This window comes from Equus asinus, chromosome X (assembly GCF_041296235.1).
Source record: "Equus asinus isolate D_3611 breed Donkey chromosome X, EquAss-T2T_v2, whole genome shotgun sequence".
Taxonomy (NCBI): Eukaryota; Metazoa; Chordata; class Mammalia; order Perissodactyla; family Equidae; genus Equus; species Equus asinus.
This window is the reverse complement of record NC_091820.1, coordinates 22,150,515-22,171,862: the sequence shown is the minus strand read 5'-3', so window position 1 is coordinate 22,171,862 and position 21,348 is coordinate 22,150,515. Positions and strand designations below refer to the sequence as shown.

At 38.3% G+C, this 21,348-nt stretch overlaps 1 pseudogene; it reads right to left on the bottom strand.

Annotated features, from left to right (window-relative positions):
• Window positions 1-18,083: 18,083 nt before the first annotated feature.
• On the bottom strand, window positions 18,084-20,762 carry LOC106835934 (DDB1- and CUL4-associated factor 8 pseudogene; annotated as a pseudogene).
• Window positions 20,763-21,348: the final 586 nt, after the last annotated feature.

Genomic DNA, 21,348 nt, shown 5'->3' with positions numbered 1-21,348 from the left:
GGGCATAGCAGGAGGCAAGCCTATTGTCTCGAGCTGGGTGGTCACAGGTGAGCACAGCAATCAGTTCCTAGCCTAAGGAAAGATGCTTAATCCTTAAGGGAATGCCAACGTTGGGAGAAGAGGGAAGTTGCACCTTTATCTCAAGGGCCTTTGTTCTTGCCATAGGGAATATCTAAAGCAGATACACAATGCATGCTCAACAGCCACAGTCAGGCCCTTTTGGAAAGACAAGGTCAGGCCGAATTAGGTTTATACCAAATGGCTTCCTCATATACTCCAATATATGCTATTGCTTGCCATTTTTATTTGTCACTATCATGATGCTACTTCATGATACAAAATAGCACAATATACTTATTATTGGGTATTTAGATTTTGTCAAATTTTCTTTTATTATACTAGGATAAATATCTTTGAACCTAAGTCTTTCACTGTGTCTCTGATTACTTCCTTAGGATACAGTCCAAGAGATTTTCTGGGATACTTAATATAGATGGTGTAAAAGTAATTTCCAGTGGTGGGTTAGAGGATTAAGTTGTGACATAGTTATCATTCTTTGAACAACACAGCTTAATCATATGACAAAACTTTATCTGGTGTTCTGATTGTCTCTTCAGTTGAGTCATTTAACTTGAAAACTCCTACATGGTTGAATTTGCAATTTCCATTTGAAAGATCTTCACAAACATTTTTCTATGACACCGGCACTGACTACACTGACTCGAAAAGTTCTTTTTTTAAAAAATATGTTTTTTAAAGCGTTTTTATTACATTTTTTATAGAACAGGTCTGTCACCTGTCAGGCAATGTGATTAAACGCAGGAGAAATTGCCTACTTGCTTGATATAGAACACAGCATATTCTAAGCTAAAAACATGTTTGTGGCCAAATTCATGTGCTATAAACTGCTAGTCTTAAGAATAGGATTATACACTTTATTTATATTTTATCCTATTTGTATTAAATTTAGAATGCAAATGAGACCTGGTTATACTTTTGTATGTATGCCTTGAAATTAAGCTGTCAGTCCTAAAAGTAGTGACACTGGGCACTGTTTATGAAAAAATGACACTCTGGTTAAAAGAAACAAAGCTAAGCAAAGAACAAAAAGAAAAGCTCTCAAAGACTCATAACACTTATTAAGGATAAAATCCAAAGCTGTAGACTGTAGAGCTGTACCTGCCACATGGTCTGGCTCCTGGACCCCTCTCCAAGTCCATCTCCTCTCACTCTTGTCTGTGCTCCCTCTTCACAGTAACTCTGTCTTTTTCAAAGTCCCTCTATCACTTCTTCTCTCCATCAGGGAACTTCCTCCAGATGGTCACATGGCTCAGTCTCTTAATTTTTTCAGGGCTCCTGAAAAAGACCTTCCCTGACTACTCCCTTTATTCTCTAAGCCTTCACCTGCCTTGTTATTTTTTCCATAGCATTTATCTGTACCTGACATTATAAAACGTATATGCTTCTTTATTACTCTCCTTTCCAATGAAATCTAAGTTTCATTAGGACAGAGATGTTTTTGTGTGAACCACTGCACTCCATCACTTGAAGTGTTATTGTCTGTCACATAATAGATTCTCAATATATATCAAAGGAGTAATACAATGTGTTCACTCCTGGGGGCCAAAAGTGATGCAGTAGAATCTTTTTATTCCCCATGTAAAGTCAGCTAATACTTAAACTTGGATTGTGATATGGAACAAAAATCAGTAAGGTATTGCATAGATTAATGTATGTAATCAAGTGATAAAAAATTCAAAAGTTAATTTCATATATTTATTTAATTTAGTTAGTTTATTGAGATCACATTGGTTTATTACATCGTGTAATTTCAGATGTACATTATTATATATCAGTTTCTGTATAGCCTGCATTGTGCTCCCCCCCAATAGTCTAGATTTTATCCATCACCATATATATGCACCCCTTTACCCCTTTCACCCCCACCCCCACCACCTTCCCCTCTGGTAACCACTGATCTGTTCTCCTTATCCATGTGTTTGTTTATCTTCCACATATGAGTGAAATCATATGGTGTTTGTCTTTCTCTGTCTGGCTTGTTTCACTTAACAGAATACCCTCAAGGTCCATCCATGTTGTTGCAAATGGCACAATTTTGTCTTTTTTATGGCTGAGTAGTATTCCATAATCTAATAATCTAATAACATCTTATTATAATTGATGACATCCTTTGTAAAACATATGGTTAGGTTATTTATTAAATTTTAACTAATTATTTCCCTAATCATTATCCACTACTTCCCATTCCACGATCTCCCCTTACCCACCCCATTCAAATGCCTAAGTTCGTTGCTTCAGGGGGGCAATGAGAAAGCAGAAAAGAAAGTTCAAGTTTCTTCTGGATATGGACACCTAAAATTTAAAGACCTTAGATAGAAAACATGTTGAGCATTCATGAAAATGGGGAAAAAATCATAAGAATGAGTAACATTTCTTCATTTTCTTGATTTTCTCTACACAAAATGTCTTCCAAGTTTGGGGGTGGGGAGAAGACAATAGAGTGATATCCAAAATATAGACTAACCAGTACTGTTGGTCTGCTGTCGACCTTTTGGGCACATATGTTGGTTGTAAACAACCTGTATGAGCTATTTTGGAGGCAACCTGCTAGATAAGAATCTAAGTATTGGAGTGTCCCAGAGAGAGGAGCCAAGCCCTGAGAAAGAAAGAACCAAGGAGAAGAATGACTGACTACACAATGGGCCTAGACACCCTGAGTCTTCAATAGCCTTGCCAAGAGTTACCTGTTCTAATTCCTTAGCAACTTTAAGTCCCCTGGAACCTTGACCAAATCTCTAAGAAAATGGATGAACACTCAACTGACCGAGAACAAGTTTCTACTACTCCAGTAGAATGGGAATCTTAAACAAAAATTGAGTAAGAGCAAAAAATTAAAAGAATTGTATTTTTTGCACAACTAAGCTCTGTACACTGGCTGCCCACACTATATATACCCAGTGGCAGAGTTCTATGAGAGTAATGAAGCTTAAGCTTCAGGGTTTCTCTCTTGTCCCTGGATTTCTAGGCATGCTTGGAGTTATAGTATGTTCTGGGAACCAGTTTGCACAGAAAGTATTTCTCTATAGGCAAGTCTAGAAAATTGTCTAAAGAGGCTTCAAAAGAAATGAACCTGAACTGTTAGGGCTCCAGCAATTCCTGGTGATTTCTCTTTTCATTAAAAATATACATACTTTTCTGGGGCAAGCCCAGTGGTGTAGTGATTAAGTTTGCATGCTTCCATTCAGGGGCCCGGGGTTCACCGGTTCAGATCCCAGGTGCGGACTTGTGCACCGCTTATCAAGCCATGCTGTGGCAGGCATCCCACATATAAAGTAGAGGAATATGGGCGTGGATGTTAGCTCAGGGCTAATCTTCCTAAAAAACAAAACAAAACAACCAAAAAATGTATATATATACACTTTTGAACCTAGTAATAAATACATAATTTTGTATTATTTTTCTTAATAATGCCATGATATTGTATAAACTTTAGCTTCCACCTAATCTGGGCCCACCCTTGTATATGTTTGTATACCCATATACTTTAGAATGACACACCAGTCTGATACATGCATTGATCTTTGGAAAGTAGTTATGGCAGACCAAGTAGGGAAAAGTTTTCCAAATCTTACCTCATATACCTTCATAATTTCTTACTGCATCATATTTTATATTTCTTTTTTTCCAGTTTTATTGAGAAATAACTGGCATACATCACTGTATAAGTTTAAGGCATACAACATGATGGTTTGATTTACATATATTGTGAAATGATTATCACAGTAGGTTCAGCTAACATCCACCTTCTCATATAGATACAATAATATATTTATTTTCTTAATTCCCTGACAAAGAGAAATGAGATTCTTATTTATTCAAAATAATTTAGCTTCCAATAAAAACTGCCAAAATAAAACAAAATAAAAAATGAAACCAAGTGTTTGGATTTGGCAGTGAAGAAAAAATTGCCATATCATTCTTGTTTCCTTCACAGCCAAATTTCTATAAAGGTTATTATCATTATTTTTATTTTTAGGTTTTATTGAGGCATAATTTACATATCATATAATTCACACATTGTGCCACTTCAATGATTTTTTTTAGTGAATTTAGTGGCAATCAGCACTGCAATCCAGAAATATTCCCATCACCCCCCAAAATTCCTTTGAGCATGTGCACAGTCTATAAAATTATTACTTCTTAAGTGAGGTTTTTATTTAAGAACCATTGTCTTCACTTGTTCACCTCTTAGTACCATCCTTACCTCACTCCTTTGGACTTCTGCCGTATCACTCGTTGAACCTTTCCTTGCCATGGTCACTAAAAGCATTTTTCTTGTTGCAATTAATGGATGTTTCTCCACTTTTCTTTTGCTTGCTCTTTCAGCTATCCTTGGCACCGTTGGGAACTCCTTGCTTTATGAAACACTCTTGGCTTTGGTGGCAGTGAGTCTACCCAGTATCTATTCTTCCCTTTCCTTTCTCCTCACTAAGAGGAACTCTATAGGTTACATGTGACCATGTGATCAGCTAAAATATGCAAATTATCAAGGCCACTTGCATTTGGGGAAGTGATAGGATTTAAGAAATAGCTAGGCACTTCGGGGAAACATTTTGATTCCTGATATAGATGTCCCCTCTTCTTGCGTCCCCCACTTTGTCCTTCCTGCCTAGACCACAATAACTTATTGAAGTTTCATAGATCGTCTCCCCATCAGATAAGAATGGCAAGGCATAAAGGTAGGAGTTGCTTGGGATATTGAGGGCATCATGTAGCCTTTATAACAGCAATGAACTGCCTATCTTTGGACTTGTTTAAGTGAGAGGAAACAAACTTGCATCGTGTTTAAGCCCCTGATATTTTGGTTTCTCTTACCAACATCTGATTGCAATCACTAACTAAAATAGCTTAGATGACTTTTCTTATTTTGAGGCTATGGATATTGGTGCCACCTGGAAATGTCTTTGTAGAGAAAGACTACGAATGTTATTGTTACTGAACCAGGTTCGTTTTTGCCCACCGCCCAGAAAACCAAACACCGAGATGACAAGATTGCAGCAGAGAGTTTACTCACAAGGCAGCCACGTGAGGAAGCCAGAGCATGAGCCTCACATTCGCTTGCCTGAAAATAAGGACTCAGGGATATTTATGGGGCAGGGGCCAAGGTAGTCTGAAATGTGGAGACAGGTGATTGGACGTGAGGAGAGGTGAGGTAATTGATGATCTGAACAAGCGTAGTCAGACTTCATGCCTCTTCATAGGACCCATTTCACAAAATGGCGGCATTAGCATGATCTGAGGGTGGAGTTTTTATCCTCTTGGTGTCAAAAGGTCGCCTATAGGACATCTGCACAGGCCCAGTTGATGAGTTGATGGTCTCAACCGACCTGAAGTGGACAAGGAATTCTAATTCCTGAAAAACAGCTCACACACCCCTTACCATGGTGACCCATGCTCCAGGGAGATGTTATCTATAGGAGCCTAGTGGGAGTCAGATAGCATATTGCCTAAGCAGCAGTTAATGGGTGGGTTAAACAGCTAAAAGCTATCTATAATCAGTAATTGCAAAAAGGAAAGAACTTTAGTACCTAGATATTTAATCATCAATGGCTGTTTGCCAGTTTCATTATCTGATAAATTCATCTCTGAGAATACACTTTAATAGGACATCTCCTGTCTCAGAGAAGGCAGGTTTGTTGGTTGGTTGTCTCAGTCTAGTACTTAAATATATGGTAGACCAGGGATTTTTATGGACCACAGTTCCTTACATAAGGACAGACTGGTGTGCTACATTCGTAAGCAAATTTGTTTAGAAAATCAAAGATACCATTTGCACATTAGGGTTATGGTCCTGGGGGAAATATATCCTTTGCCTATCCAAGTATTCCAGGATGAAATTCTTTGTAGAACTATGCCTACTCACTCCTTTTCTTTCTTTCTTTCCTTCCTTCCCACTTTCCTTTCTTTCTTCCTTACTTCCTTTCTGTCTCTCTTGCTCCCTCCCTCCCTCTCTCCCTTCTTTTCTTCCCTTTCCCCCCTTTTTCTTTCTGTCTCTCTCTTTTTCTGGGAATTGTTAATAATCCCAAAAGAGCATGTAGGAGATGACTGAAAGAGAGGGACAATCTTCATTTTTCTCACTTCACAATATAGATTATTTTCATTATAATAAGTCCGATAAAACAATACATTTTGGCTATTGTAAAAATATCAGGCAGAAACAAAAGAATAAAGAGAGCAACTAAATATTGTAAGTAAAGTTTCAGAATCTGATTTTCATGTTTATAGTGTGAGGAAATGAGAGCTGTCTAAAATTGTTGATGGGAGTCAAAACTGAAACAAAGGCCTGGAGGGCAACCTAAGCAGGGATCACAAAGTCTTATCCTTTACATATCATTTTGCCCAGTGCTGCTATTTCTGTAAATTTGTCCTAGAATAAAAATTTTGCTGAAGCCTATTTGGAGTGGAACCTTGTATTAAAGTTAAGATCTTGCTTAGCTATCATTCTTGTGCACCAGCCAGGCAATGAATCAAGGTGGGAGGATGTTTATGGCACTCCCTTTCCATAAGATTTAACAGACACCTTGTTGTTTCCACAATTAAAAGTTTTTATAAAGGCTAAACCCTTAGCTGCATCCTGTATTTTTCTCTGTATTTACCACAAATTGGTTTGTTTATGACCTAGTTTGATAATTAAGGACAGGGCAAATTTCTTCCTATATGCGGTGCAGTCATTATTAGAATGGCTTGGCATACTAATTTTCCTAGGAAAATTTTTTAAACCCCAAATCCAATAAATCTGAAATCTCATTCTTATTAATTATATGAGGATAGCAACTACCCATAATTAGGCCAGAGGAAGTATTTGAATGGAAATTTTGATTTTTTATTTATCATAAAGCCACTCAAAGAAATAGTGATTATATGGAGTGGTGCAAAATTTCCTTTAAATAAGTTTTTATAAATCTTATAAACATTTTTGCATATATGTTTTGGATAATCATGTTTTGTGAGTGATACCTCTGAAAGTGATTACATTTGTTATCTTCAATATTTTGCCAATAAACCAAGTAAGAAAATTTTGGATTGCAGCATGACCTGAGGTTTCCTTTTTGTCCTGTGTAATGAAAGTATATATGAACATTTATTCCAAAAGACCATTTTTTATTGACACCAACCAAACTTCTTCCACAGGATCTTCTGAAGTTCTTCAGGGAGGTCCTATCAGCCTCAGAAACAGAGGATGCAGCCTTGCCCAAGGCTATAAGACTCAGCAGCTTTCCTAACATCTGAACAGTGTGACTCTGAGAATTTCAATTCTCCTGCTTTAGCCTCTCCCTTTTCAAACATCGTCTTGAGGTCTAATAAAGACAGTGCCTCAGGGTGAATTGCCCCAAGCTCAGCACCTGACTCTTTCACTGTGGCTATCTAATCTAGCAGATGAAAATCCCCTAGAACTTTCTAAACATGGGATGCCCAGCCTCAGCCGCTTCAGGTCGCTTATAACAGCCCCAAACAAATTCATCACTCTTTCTGACATTTTTCTTGTTTGCACTGATAAAACAGAGATGCAGCTCATTTTTTTTTGTCCTGCTTCTACTTGCTTTACTTCTCTAATTTTATGCTTAAAAGGTAATTTTACACTTTATCTTTTTCAGATTTCATATCTTTATGTAGTTATCTTTTCAAAAGTATTTTTAACCCTGATCTTTTGACCATGATGCTGTAGTCAATTGTGTAAAAGAAGACTCCAAACTGAGCAAACACCAGCAAATGAAGGTCCTCACTTAGGTGTCTCACAGGCACTAAATCTAATTTGTTCTTGGGCGCACTCAAGCCAAATGATTTGTAGAGAGCAAATGGTAACCTATTTTCTCTTCCCAGCTCCCACTGCAGCTCCCCATTTAACAATAGTAGGCAAGGGTTATGTCTATCTTCTTGGGGTCATGACCACCACATACTTTAGGTTTGTAAATATTTTCTTCATTAAAAATATCATGACAGGAAAAAGTTATGAATATGTTTTTCATAAAATAAAAAATATATATAAATCAAGTGAATCATTTGTATATCTCAGGCTATTTTGATGAAAGGATGTGGGGATTTCAAAGTATCTTAATGAACACTTGGACAACAGCAGTGGCAAGAAGTATGTAGAATTTCACTATTTAAAGTGATAGTATTGCTAATCATGAAATGTCTAAAAATCTCAAAAGGAGATAAAAATGTGAATGGTTATTCCATGAAAGATAAGAAGTCTTCAGGCTCTCATGCTGATTATTCTATTTAATAGAGGAAAGGATTTGTAATGATGGTATAGCCAACTAGAGAGCTGTTATAATATGGGTCTAGAGGTTACTAATAAAATGCTATGTATATGAAAACAATGTACAAAAATTACCAAAAAAAAATTCCACTGGAAAATATATGAAGTGCCCATGGTGGGACAGAGTCAGTAAAAGAATACTGAAAGACGGAAGGTAAACTAGATTATATGTATAAGGAAGAATTCTACAAAGTATGGAAACTAATCCAACAGTGTTCCATGACTGAAAAGGCTTCATGAGGAACAGGAAAAAGCCCTGGAAAAACCAGTAAGGTGATTATTTGAGAAACTGCAGTAGAGGCTGTCTGTTGAGTTGATATTCCCCCTTGTCTAAGTCCTCATCCCCCTATTTGAGCTAGGGAATTAGGGAACAAGAGAATTTGCTCCATTTTGATTTCAGATATTTTGTTTAAAAAGAAAGACCAATGCCTTTTCCATAAAACTATTGACCTTCACACTCCACCCTGTTCATACCCTATCACTGTTGTAGAAGCAGGCCATGATAACCAAGTATCTTAATAAAGCGCTGGAAAAGATAGTAGAAAACTAAGAAAGGGTGGAAGATACAGCCAGATGCTCCAAGGATCTATCCAATATCAGAAAGGGAATAAGACAGTAACAATAAAATCTGACTGAAACAAAGAAAGTCATGAGTCTTTAGTTGGAAAGGGCCTATCCTATATATGAGCCCTGTTCATCTCCATCCTAGTCAACGAGAACTGGAAAAGAAGATGGAAAAGCACACCAGGGTAGTTCTTATGGGCCAGGTCTGGAAATGGAATACATTGCTTCCTCTTACATCCCCGCCATCACATGGTCACATATACCTGAAAGGAAGTCTCACCAATAAAGTTTAGCTCTGTGCCCAGACAGAAGAGGAAATTTATTTTGGGTGAAAAACTGGCAGTTCCTCTATACTATTCTATTCTGTACTTCTCACCATACCTTACTTCTAAGTCTCTTCTACACTTCTAACCACTAAATATCCATTTGGACTCTTCTTCCCTCTTCTTGTCTATTTTTCTCTGTGACCCTTTGTCCCATCCTCAGGAAGATCTTTCTGGTTCATTATACTACTTGCTAAATCTGAAATGAGTGTTGGGACGTTGAGGGAGGTGTCAATAACCATATACTTTTCACATATGCTAAATAATCATACCAAAAGATATTTACTAAACGGAGTTCTCACTCACTTATTTATTTTTTATTTACATATTTATTTGCCTGCTTGTTTGTTTACTGTTTTTTTTTACCATCACACCAGAGGTGATTGAAAATCATTAGATAGAGAACAATATGTAAGGATGTAAAAGATATGTTTGAGGGGATAAAGGCATAATATAATTCTGTGGTAAGCAGCCTCTAAGACAGCCCTCAATGATCCCTTCCTCTTTGTAGTCCTCCTTTGAAAGTGGGCTGGGTTCAGTGATTCACTTTAGTGAATAGAACGTGACAGAAGTGATGAGATGTTGCTTCAGAGATTAGGTTATAAAAAAGACTGTGGCATCTATTTTGCACTCTCTTCCACTCACCTGTTTGCTCTGAGGGAAGTCAGCTACCATGTTGTGAGCTGCCCTGTGGAGAGGCCCACTTGACAAGGAACTGTTGTCTCTGACCAATAGCTAGCAAGGACTGGGGGCCTGCCAACAGCCACGTGAGTGACTTCAGAAGCAACTTCTTCCCCACTTGAGCCTTGAGATGACTGCAGCCCTGGCTGACACCTTCATTGAAGCCTCCTGAGAGACTCTGAGTTAGAGGGCACACTTCAGTCACATGCAGATTCCTAACCCACATAAAATGTAAAATTTTAAAAAAGTTTGCTGTTTTAAACCGACAAATTTTGGGCTCATGTGTTTCACAGCTATGGCTAACTAATTCAGATCCCTTTTATGAAAAAGAAAAAAAGAGCCATGTGCCCTTATATGCATAAAGTATGTTTTTCAAAAAGGTTCAAGAAGTTGTTAACATTACTCACCTCCAACAACAAAGTATGAAGAAGTGGGGAATTAATTTTAATTTACACTTTATACTGTTCTCTGCTGTTTGGATATTTTACCATGAAAATGGAGTGCTTTTTAATCATCACAATAAAATAACTAAAGTAACTTTTGTTTTAATGAGAAAATGGTAACTAATGTTACATACTATTTGGAAAAGAGTGAGAAGGCTATATATTCAAACCTATGGCTGTGGCCTAAATCACACTCAGAAGAAATTTTGTAGAGTTAAATGGATTTGATTTGAAAAATAAACATTAAATATAAGGAACAAAGTTTTCTCTTTAAGAATAAAAAAGAAAAATAAAACCTGAATAAATTGAAATAAAGCAATATAAATATAAATGCAGAAATGAATGAGGTAGAAAATAAGCCATTCAAAACAAACCAACAAACAAAACCCAGTAATCTTACCTACACTAAAACCAAAAGCCGGTGTTGTGAAAAGATTGATATATATGAGATTTTGGCAAATACAAACAAGAAAAATGAGTCGAGTCACAAATATATACCAAAAATGAGAAAATGCATATGATTACAGATTAGAAGCATTCCTATTAATGTTAAGAACAAACAAGGATGCGCACCAACACCACTACCGTTCAACATTGTTGAGGACATCCCAGCAAATGCAGGAAACGATGAAGGAGAAATATGAAGTATAATTAATGCAAAATAAATTAAAGAGTAACTGTCAATGATATGATAGTACTTAAAGACAATCTGAGAGCATCTCATTAATAAATGATCAAAACTAATATGAGAGTTTAACAAATTGACCATTTACAAAAAGCTCCTATGTGATTCCTGCACTAAAACTTAGGAACAGTAGCTTATTATCTTTGCTCTAATACAGCAATTGCCCTAAAGTGGCTTCATATTCGGTGGACAATTTCAGCCTTTAATGATGTCCCCATTAGACTGCACTCTGTGCTTTAAAATAAGTCTGTACTCACTTAGAAATTGAGGGAACTGTTTTGTTGGTTTTTTTCTTCATACACCATCCTGGACTGTGTTAGAATGGTCACTTTCTCATGTCAGGGCATATAGTACTCTTTACAGTGGTTTCTCAGGTTTTAGTCCAGGTTGTAGAAACCATGTTTCTAAAAGAGTATTAGAGCATTGTTATCCACTACAGTACTCTGCAGACGGGTTCTTCCTTAATAATTCTAGGAAGTGCCTAGATTTGTATAGCACTGAAGTTGTGAGTGCTCGCCCAATGTACATGTGTAGATATAATCAATAGAAAGTTTTATAAGCATTTTGGTGGGACGTGCAAATTCCAGATTCGATCTTAAATGAAGTTGACTTGACACTGCACAGAAATCATGGATTCCATGATAATGCCTGTTACCTAAAATCAGACAGAGGCACCCCCTTTGTCCCTAGTGGAGTGAGGGTTTGCTGAACATGTTTTTTTAATCTACTTCCAAGCTACATTTGAATTTCAAATAAAATGCTATTAATGTGATGGCCAAGGCAAATTTCTTTAGTTACAATTTTATTTTAAATACTCTAAATTCCTTGAAAAAATTACATTTCCCTAGGAAATTTAGTTTCCCACTTTCTGGGAAAATTAGGTTCAATTCTCTCTTTTCAAAACTACAAAATTCCCTCCCTCACGAGTCTAAACTGATGGCCTTACCTCATATTTTACAGGACAGAAAGTCAAAGAAATAACATCAGGCTCCTTGCACCCATCTTCCTACCATCAAACATGTCAGTTTTCTTGATTGAGTTCAAGCTAGCTGGTCTGATCCTAGGAAAGGCCATTCCTCCACTGGTTTCTAGATCATATCTCCTCAAGGGCTTGAAAGGAGTTTTCCACTGTTTCCTGCATCATTCATTTCTTTCTCACACTTAGATGTTTACTGTCAATACATTTTTTCTAATATCCTTCATCTTATAAATAAAGTATAACAATGATCCCTTAATTCTACATCTCATTCCAGCTGTCACTTCGTTTTTCTTTTCCTCTTCATAGAAAAACTCTGGAAAGACTTGCCTGTACTCACCGTTTTACTTCTCTCCTCCTGTGTAAACTTCAGCCAATGCAAATTTGGCTTCCACTCCTTCTTTGTCCTAAAGATGTCCATAAAACTCTCCTTACTGCCTAGATAAGTTCCCTGTTAAATGATCAGTGGTTTAAAGAAAATAGCTATGCATGAATATTTTGTACAGTTCCTAAATACTAAGTACTTTGCAATTTAGTTTGGTGAAATGTCTCCCTTTAAGAATATTTCTTTCTTTTAAGAATTTACTAAATGTTGTCCTTTAAAATTTCATCTTTATCTCAATTTACACTTTTTATTGCACTTTTATTAGAAACAACTTACCAGAAGCACATCATCGAACAAACTAGTCAGAGAAATGATGAAAGAACATTTTCAAAAGGTCACAAATAATGAAAGTTACTCAGCATGAATCACAAAACAAGCAGAGATTTCAAAAACCAAGGGAACTGAATTATTTCAACTGATATGATAAATATTACCAGAATTATCGGCTACTAAAGTTAGAGACTTTTCCCTGGATTTTTTGACATTTAATAAGTTTTTATTATTTTGAAATAATTTTAAATTTATAGAAAAGTTTCAAAGATAATACAGAAAGTTCTCACATGCCCCTCATTCAGTCTCCCCTAATGTTAACATCATACATTACCTTAGTGTATTTGTTAAAACTAAGAAACCAACATTAGTTTATTAGTATTAACTAAGCTTCAGACTTTATTCAGATTTTACCACTTCGTCCACTAATGACCTTTTTCTGCTCCAGGATCCTATCTAGGATACCAGACTGCGTTTAGTCACCATGTCTTCTTAGACTCTTCTGGTCTGGAATAGTTTCTCAGCCTTTCCTTGTTTCTTATGACCTTGAATGCTTTGAAGAGTACTGGCCAGGTATTACGTAGAATGCTCCTCAATTTGGGGTCGTCTGATATTTTATTCATAGCTAGACCAAGGTTATGATTTTGGGGGAAGAATAACCATAGAAGTGAATGCCCATATTGGAGGCATTTGGCATCATTATGACTTTATCACTTGCCATCACTTGGTTAAGTGGTATTTTTAGGATTTCTTTGCTGTAAAGTTACTCTTCTTCCTTTTTTTAATACTCTATTCTTTGAACTCATGGCACTAAATCCAGTCCATACTCAAAGTGGGAGGGGAATCAAACTCCATCTCTTGATGAAGGGAGTGTATGCTTATGTTATTTGGAATTATTCTGTGAGGAGATTTGTCCCTTCTCCCCAAATTATTTATTTATTCATTTATTTATATCAGGATGGACTCATAAAACAACAAACCTCAAATACCTAATACCATAGGTTGTAGTGTGTAATACCACATTATTTGAGGGATTTTTGGTGAAATTGTTCCAGCTTTGGCCATTGGGAACTCTCAAGTGTTTCATGTGTCACTTTGGTATACCGTCATCCCACTTCCTTGCTACCTGGCACTACAAGATGCTCCAGGTTTATCTTGTATATTCCCTGCCCCAGCACTAGAATCAGCCATTTCTCCAAGAATCCTTGGCTCCTTTCACTGGAGAATAGTATTAGAAATCTAAATACGGGAACTGGTGGTGCTCATTACTACTGGGGTGTCACTGCTCCTAGGCCCTCTCAGTGGAGAGAGCTATGAAATATTTGTCAGTATAATAACCCATGTATACACACATTTCTATAATTATTTCTGCATTTATCCACCTGTAGATATATTATGTTAACCTATTTGTGAATTCATACTGATATGCCCAACTCTAATTCAGTAGCACAGGACTCATCTCTAGCCTTCCCTCCTGGCTTATCTATAATTTCCCTCTCTGACAGTAAGAAACCCAGTTCTCACCATCCGTCATCCATTTACTTCTTCATTCAACCTCAGACATATATGTAAAGCAGGTTGAGAATTATTACTTAACTTGAATCCTCGTGAGAAACAAATTTGCCAACTAAAGTACAGTTTTTATGTACAGTTCTTTTCGTCTTTAGCCTTGCAGTTGCCCTTCAAAACATCATTTGACAAAGTTATTTAGCCAGCTTCTTTTTCTCCCGCCTGCTTCAGTGGGGTTATGTCATACGTTTGTAAGAGAGTTAGATTCATTTGTCATAGTCTGTATTCCATTCTGAGACCCTTTGACATCCTGGTTGAATTTCTTTTAGTTTGCATATATTATAGTTTACTCTTTTTGATGTACAGTTGTATGAGCTTTGACAGATGCACTGAATCATATATCCACCACTCTAGTATCATACAGAGTAGTTCCATCACCCTAAAATTCTACAGAGATATATTTTTTTGAGAGGGAATTACTATGAGAAAGCATGTGGAACAAAATCTTTCCCTCCAAATATCTGGTTCTATCTGATGATGTTAAGGTAAGTTTATTTCCACATTTCTAAAATATTTAAAAATTTTTACAGATACTCTTACTGAGAATTCATAATTGCAAGCTTTAAAAAAAATATGAGTGTGACTATCAATTACCACTTACTAATCTTAAGAGGATAACACCTAAGGTTCAAATCTTGTCTCTTGCTTAGAGAGCAACTTACTGTAGAAAAGAGAGGCTTCTCTATATGATCCAAGATCTTAATGGTTACCTGTCATGGGCCTCAGTCCCTCACAGTGTTGGTCATATCTGTCAGCTGAAGAAGGTAGTGCCTAAAATATCTGAGTCATTATAGCTTTTTAGCAGAGTAATGAAGAGAACCAATCACTCAGGCCCAGTTGTGATTTGAATTTTATTCTAGGCAGAGATACATAAGTAACAACCTTTTTGGCTAATGATATCCAGATCAATGCGAAGCTGGAAGTACTGTCCTTACCCCAGCATGTACTGTTTTTATATTTCGTATTTTATCTTTTGTTTCCCTTTGGTTCACTGGTGTTCTTCTCAGAGGCCTACAATTCAATTTCAGGGGCTTGAGTTGCTAACATGGCTGCCATACAGCTGCCAGAAGTCCAAGGTGAGACTATGGCCACCTTAATAGATGAAAGGTGACTCATAAATGTCACAACAGAATCTTGAGATGTGCGTTCTCAATTTCTATTGTCAACTAAACCAAATTGCCGTGCGCCAAAACAAAGATGCCGTGTACCACTATTTGTTAGACTAATTTGGTTGTAAATTCTATTTGAGCCCCTACTCTGCACTTTCGTAGCACTATGACTTCGCAAAGTTAACTTCTCTGAACTTAAGTTCCTGTCATCCACTTTAATGTGGTTTTTATGAGGAACAATTGAGAAATTATGCTTGAGTATACTTGATAGTATATATGTATCTAATTTCCATAGATGGTTGCTTATATAATGGGGTTAGAGATAAAGAGGCTGCCAAAGCTAAGAAAGAAAACTAAACATTGTACTTTGAATAAAGCAGCAGGATAGGAAACTTCCCAACTCTTCCCAGTAAAAACATCCGAAACCCCTAGCTCTCCCCAGAAGACAGCCTGAGACTAGTATATGAAGTTCCTTGTGAACCTGGACTGTCATACATTCATCTCTGAACTCTCACTCTCCAGTAAAGAACTATATATCAAGTGCTCCGTAAGGCTCTGAGAACTAAATCGAAAAATCCGAACCTCTCATTTTACTCTTGAAGAGACTGAAGTCAAAGTAAATTAAGATAGTGAAGTTCATAGAAGTTGCTCACAGGATGGCTAAAATCCAATCTATTGTAAATTTACTGCATTCTTCTTTGGCTCGCAACATAGTAGAACGGGCACTGCTGAAGGTTGCTGTTGGACTAACAGAACTCGCCAAAATTATTTTGGCCTGCCATTTAGCAATTAGGCTCCATTATAGTTTTTCTATCTCCATTCTTTTCCACACCTGTCTGCTTAAGGCATGGTTGCCAGAAGACGTATTTTTAAAAGTATAGTTTGGCATCTGTCACAACTTTATGCAGTTAAATTCTCTGCATAATTAGCAGACAATTATAATATTGCATAAAGGCCATGAGGGCCTACACAGAACTGTCCTGTTGAAATTCCATATTGGAATGAAAACTTAAATTTAAAGGTGCAGTTTTGCCTGCTTATTTGATAGAATTGTAAGCTTTGCTCGCCATCTCATGGAAGGCTGGTAGTGATATTGGATTGCTTTCTTCTGTATGTAAATAGGATCAATATTTGCATAAGTTAAAATGGTAACAGTTACTTCCATTTTCTGGGACTTACTTTACCAGCTTGATTTTCACCTATAATATAGCTTTATTTCTCAAATGAATTATTTGACTCCCTATCTGTGCATCTTAATCAAGTCCAACCTTTCTCTTTAGAGGATTTTACTCCTCCAAATGGCAAATTCTCCAAATTATCTGAACACTTACTCAGTCCAAAGCAGGTGGGGTTGGTTGCATCAGTCAGGATTCAAACAAAGAAACAAACACTGGGGGTGATATCCATATAATAGGTGACATAATAGGGACCTGACAGTATGTAATTTTGGAAGCTGGTTAAGCAGTCTTCCTAAGGCTTTTGTCTTTGCTTCAGGTGCTGGAGCCTGAAGTCAGCACAGCATTCAAGAAGGAGAGATGGATGTGAAGTGGAGGAAGCAAGGATAGACTGGAATCCATGAAGAACCCAAAAAAACAGACTGGAACCCGTGTTGGTCTTTCACTGCCTCCAAACCTCCAACTTTGATGAGGTGAGTTCCCTGCAGGAGAAGTGGGCACTCTTTTTTATGGAGCTGGTGAACTGGAAGGAAGATATGAGGGAGAAGTGGTGTAGCTGTACACCCAGCTGCTGCCTCACACTAAGGTAAGTCAGCAGATAAGTAACAATGTGTCCCTGCCCCTACTTTCTGAGTATATAATATGGCTACTACTTTACCTTTGCCTTCCAAATCTCTCTCCAAATGCTTCTTATAGCACAAACAATCTCAGAACCATTCAGGGAACCCTGAAAAAAGTTTAGTTCACAGTACAACCCCCCCCCCCCCCCCCCACAGAGGCACACCTGCTTCCAAACAGCAGGCCACCCAGTGTCACTAGAAGTTCCAAATGAGTTTTTTCATTGTTAATCCTGCTAGTATACATCCCACCCAACTGTGCAGGTTGCCCCAAACTTGGGATTCTAGTTTATAACTCTGTTATCTTTATGTTCTGTTTTAAATGACAGTGCTTAGTTCAGACTCACTGGGTTCTTTTGGGACTTTTAAGGACCTTTCCTGTCAGCAGACCTTGGTAGGGGGTGCCCCAGACCTCCAGATCCCCAGGCAGTTGTCTCTAACTTTGAATCTCAGTGAGCAGGAACTTCGGTCAAGTTATTTTCCATTCCAAAGTCTAACTTCATCATGTAAATTTCTCACCCTGCTCTTAAGGGGCCAGAGATAATATCCATTTTAAGGAGTATTATCAAAGGAAAAACTTTGTCAGGCCACAGGATGTTTTATTATACCCTTCTTTCTTAGCAAATATCTGCAAAGAAGGGTGTCTTATACTTCACAGGGGTGTTGATGGGAGGGCAAGCCTCTGAATTCACTTACACAAATAATAAGTGTAAAACAAAAATAAATATTATTATTGAACAGTAATTGGACATCCAGCACCCAAAATTTTCATTAAATAAGACAGAATATTTTTAAAAGCAATTTAATCTCTTATAAACAGCCAAAGTGAATTTTAAGCAATGCATGGATCTCTAATAGGTATTTCTTCCAAGGATATAAAACAGTTCTTTGTAAGTATAAACAACTCTTTATTACAACATTAAGTTATTCTTAAAGTTAGTTCAAATACATATTTTCAAATGTTAGAAATTCTTATATTCTTATAGGATATCTTATAGGAGATATCTTACAGGTATCTTATAAGAGATGAATGTCCCAAGAAGACTTCCTAGAAGGTAATCCCATAGGAGTTCTCAGCCATGAAACTTCAAGAGCATTGAAAGTACAGAGTAAACAATGTCATGCAATTAAATTTAACTCTTACTAGCCTCCATCTACTCAAATTAATCAATATTAACATATGGATTCAGAAAATGTGGACAACTCCAAGTCATTTATTCTAGAAGGATGAATTATCTTGCTAGGAATTTACCCAAGTTTTCTCCCCTTTTCCTTTTCTGTGAGAGAGAGTCCATGTGTGTGCATGCATGTGTGTGTATATGTGTGTGTGTGTGTGTATGGCCACTTATCAGCATTCAAGGAACAAAACTATGGTTTCCTTTATTTTACCTTACATTTAAAGAATAAACATATTTCTGAAATTTTCAACTCAACTGAACTTTATAATAAACTGCTAAAGATGAAAAAAAAAAGGTGATAGTTTTCAGGATGTCAGAAATGTGAACACAGATTCAATAAGGCTATTAATTTTTTCACCAATTAGGAAACTTTAGAGGTTAGCTATAAAGGAACAAAGGAAAAGAGGCATAAATAAATTTCTTATATATATTCAGAGGAGTAAAGAAACCTACTGAAAGGAAAAGAATGAGGAAGGAAGAATGCGAGGAAGGAAGGAAGAAAGATAGAGGAAGGAGATGGAAGAGATGCTTTTTATTGTGAAAATAGGTAAAAGACAAAAGGCAAATATATTCGTTAAACTGAATTTTAAACTTAAAGTCCAGCCTACTGAGGTGACATCTAGCTGGAGCTGGTACGAAGCCTTCAGGATGGCAGGCACTCCACACGGTCTTGGCTCTCTTCCCCCTCGGATGCACCTGAGGCACTGGAAGACTCATCCAGGTCTGCATCCATGACCCCAACTCCAGGAGCGCCCTGGTGCTGGCGATGACCTCTCTGTGTCAGGTAATGCATGAGGAAGCAATGCAGGTGGCTTGGGAACAGGTTAACGGGGTGCAATCTATCTTCATCTCGTTCCTCCTTGTTGTTCTTAATCACTTGCTTTAACCCAAGAAGCTCAGTGGTAGTTGTAGCTGTGGGTGCCCAGATCTTTGCCTCATGGTCTAGGCCACCAGTTGCCATCACAGGTAGGTAAGGATGGGGCTCAAGACAGTTCACAGTACCTTCCTTGTCCCCCTCCATGAACTGAATAATTTGGCAGGATGATTTCTCCCAGAAGAAGATGTGCCCGCAATCACTACCACTCACCACAAACTCACTTTTGGGGCCATAGAAATTGACACCTTTGATTGTGGCATTATTTCTGTGCCCCTTATATCTCTTAACATACTGGGCTCCATCACAGTCAGAGGAGTTAAAGAGGTAAATATCATCATCGTTGTAACTGGCCAGGAGCTCTGTGCCATCGTGGCTATACACAAGGCAGGTGATACTTGCTTTGGAATCACAGTTGACCAGGTGATGAGGACAGAATTTCTTGAGCACACCATTATTCTCATTCTCATCTATTTTCCTCTGGTCATAAATTCTTACATACTGATCTCGTCCACCCACTGCAAACTGGTAAGTATTGGCAGGATTCACATGGATTGTATACAGTCCCACTTTATTTTCCTTATCTTTTGTTACCACCACTCTTGAAACTGGCCGGCATTGTCTGAGGTCAATGGCGAAGACAACTGCGTCTTCGCCTGAAGTTAGGAACTTAGGGGAGTCTGGCTCCAGAGCCAACTTATGGGAGGCTCCCCTATGCTGGGCCACACGCTTAGTATTCCTGCAGTGTGGTATAGCAGATAGCTCTGCCACCCGTATCTGCCCATCACGGGCACACATGGCCAGGGTGGGATCACCACAGTTGGGAAGGAACTTGGCTTGAAAGACATTATTTCTGTGGCCACTCGCAAAGTCCAGTACTGGCTGCTGACGCATCCAGTCCCACACTATCACTCTACGGTCATCACTGCTACTGGCCAGCCAGGTGCCACACTGGTTAAAGTGCACACTATTGACACATCTGCTATGGCCTTTAAGCTCATACTGCAGCTGGAAACGCTGCACAAAGACTCTTGCCCCACAGGCCTCATATACAAAGCGGGCACTTGAACCCAGCTGCCGCTCGCGAAGAGCAGTAAGGACTTGCCAGCGAGGGCGAGGCAGGGCAGATGTCTCTGAGGACATCCAATTCTCCAGAGCCTGATCCTTATCTGATAAATACTGACAATGGGTAGCCTCGTTGCACTGTACCTGAGGCTGTTCTGCTGCTGCTGCTTCCTCCTCCTCTTCCTCTCCTGGCCCCTCCTCATCTAAGAAGCAATAGATGAGGTTTTCTTCATTCTCGTGGAAATGGTCACTATCTTCCATATTTCCAAAGTCGAAGTCGTCACTTGAATTTCCTGTGTCTGTGCCTTGACTTTCTGCGCCTGCCAGGCTGAGGACACCACTGTCCCCGGTACCGCCACCATCTCTGGTCAGTCTCAAGCTCGTTTCACTATGTGAAGATGTCTCCCTCCCGGCCTCTGCTCCAGACGGCTCCTCTGGGCTACTGCGCAGGCTTCTATTCCGTAAGTCTGGCCCGCCATTTGTGCTGCTCCCTTTGTCAGACATCTTGAATGATGCTTCTTGTAGCCGGTCTGTAGTGAGGAAAAGCCCTCAAGGCCGGGGGAAAGGAACAGGCTCGCTCCGGCAAAAAAAGAAGCTAGGCCTAGCGCAAGACGCCAACAAGGTAGGCCGAAGTGGGAGGGGCAATATCCGGCTGTGGCGGTTGGAAGTACGGGAGCTGGTGAGGTTCAGAAAGCTTCTTCCCATCTAGCATCTCGCGATATTTCGAGACCGCTCAGCAATTTCCAAGCCCTGGGCCCCACGGCCACAGCCGTCTTACCCTGTCAGCGGTTGCTCGTACGGTGCTTTTGAAGATTAAAACAAATTGCACTTTGGAAAACCCTCTTTATTCTAATAGAATTCTCTAGAACCATCAGCAAAAGCGATCTTCCTTAGCCAAAACAGTCATCATAAGGTTCTCAATGCTTTGCTTAAAGATAATGTACGGTATGAAATGAAGAAATAGGGAAATACAATGAGAGATTGCTAAGGTCCCCCACAGCTAGTGAGTTCCTGACATACAGGAAATATCTTCAGCAAATCAAACAGCTTGAGGGAAACCTTGAGAGCTCTAATTGATAGAAATGGCATA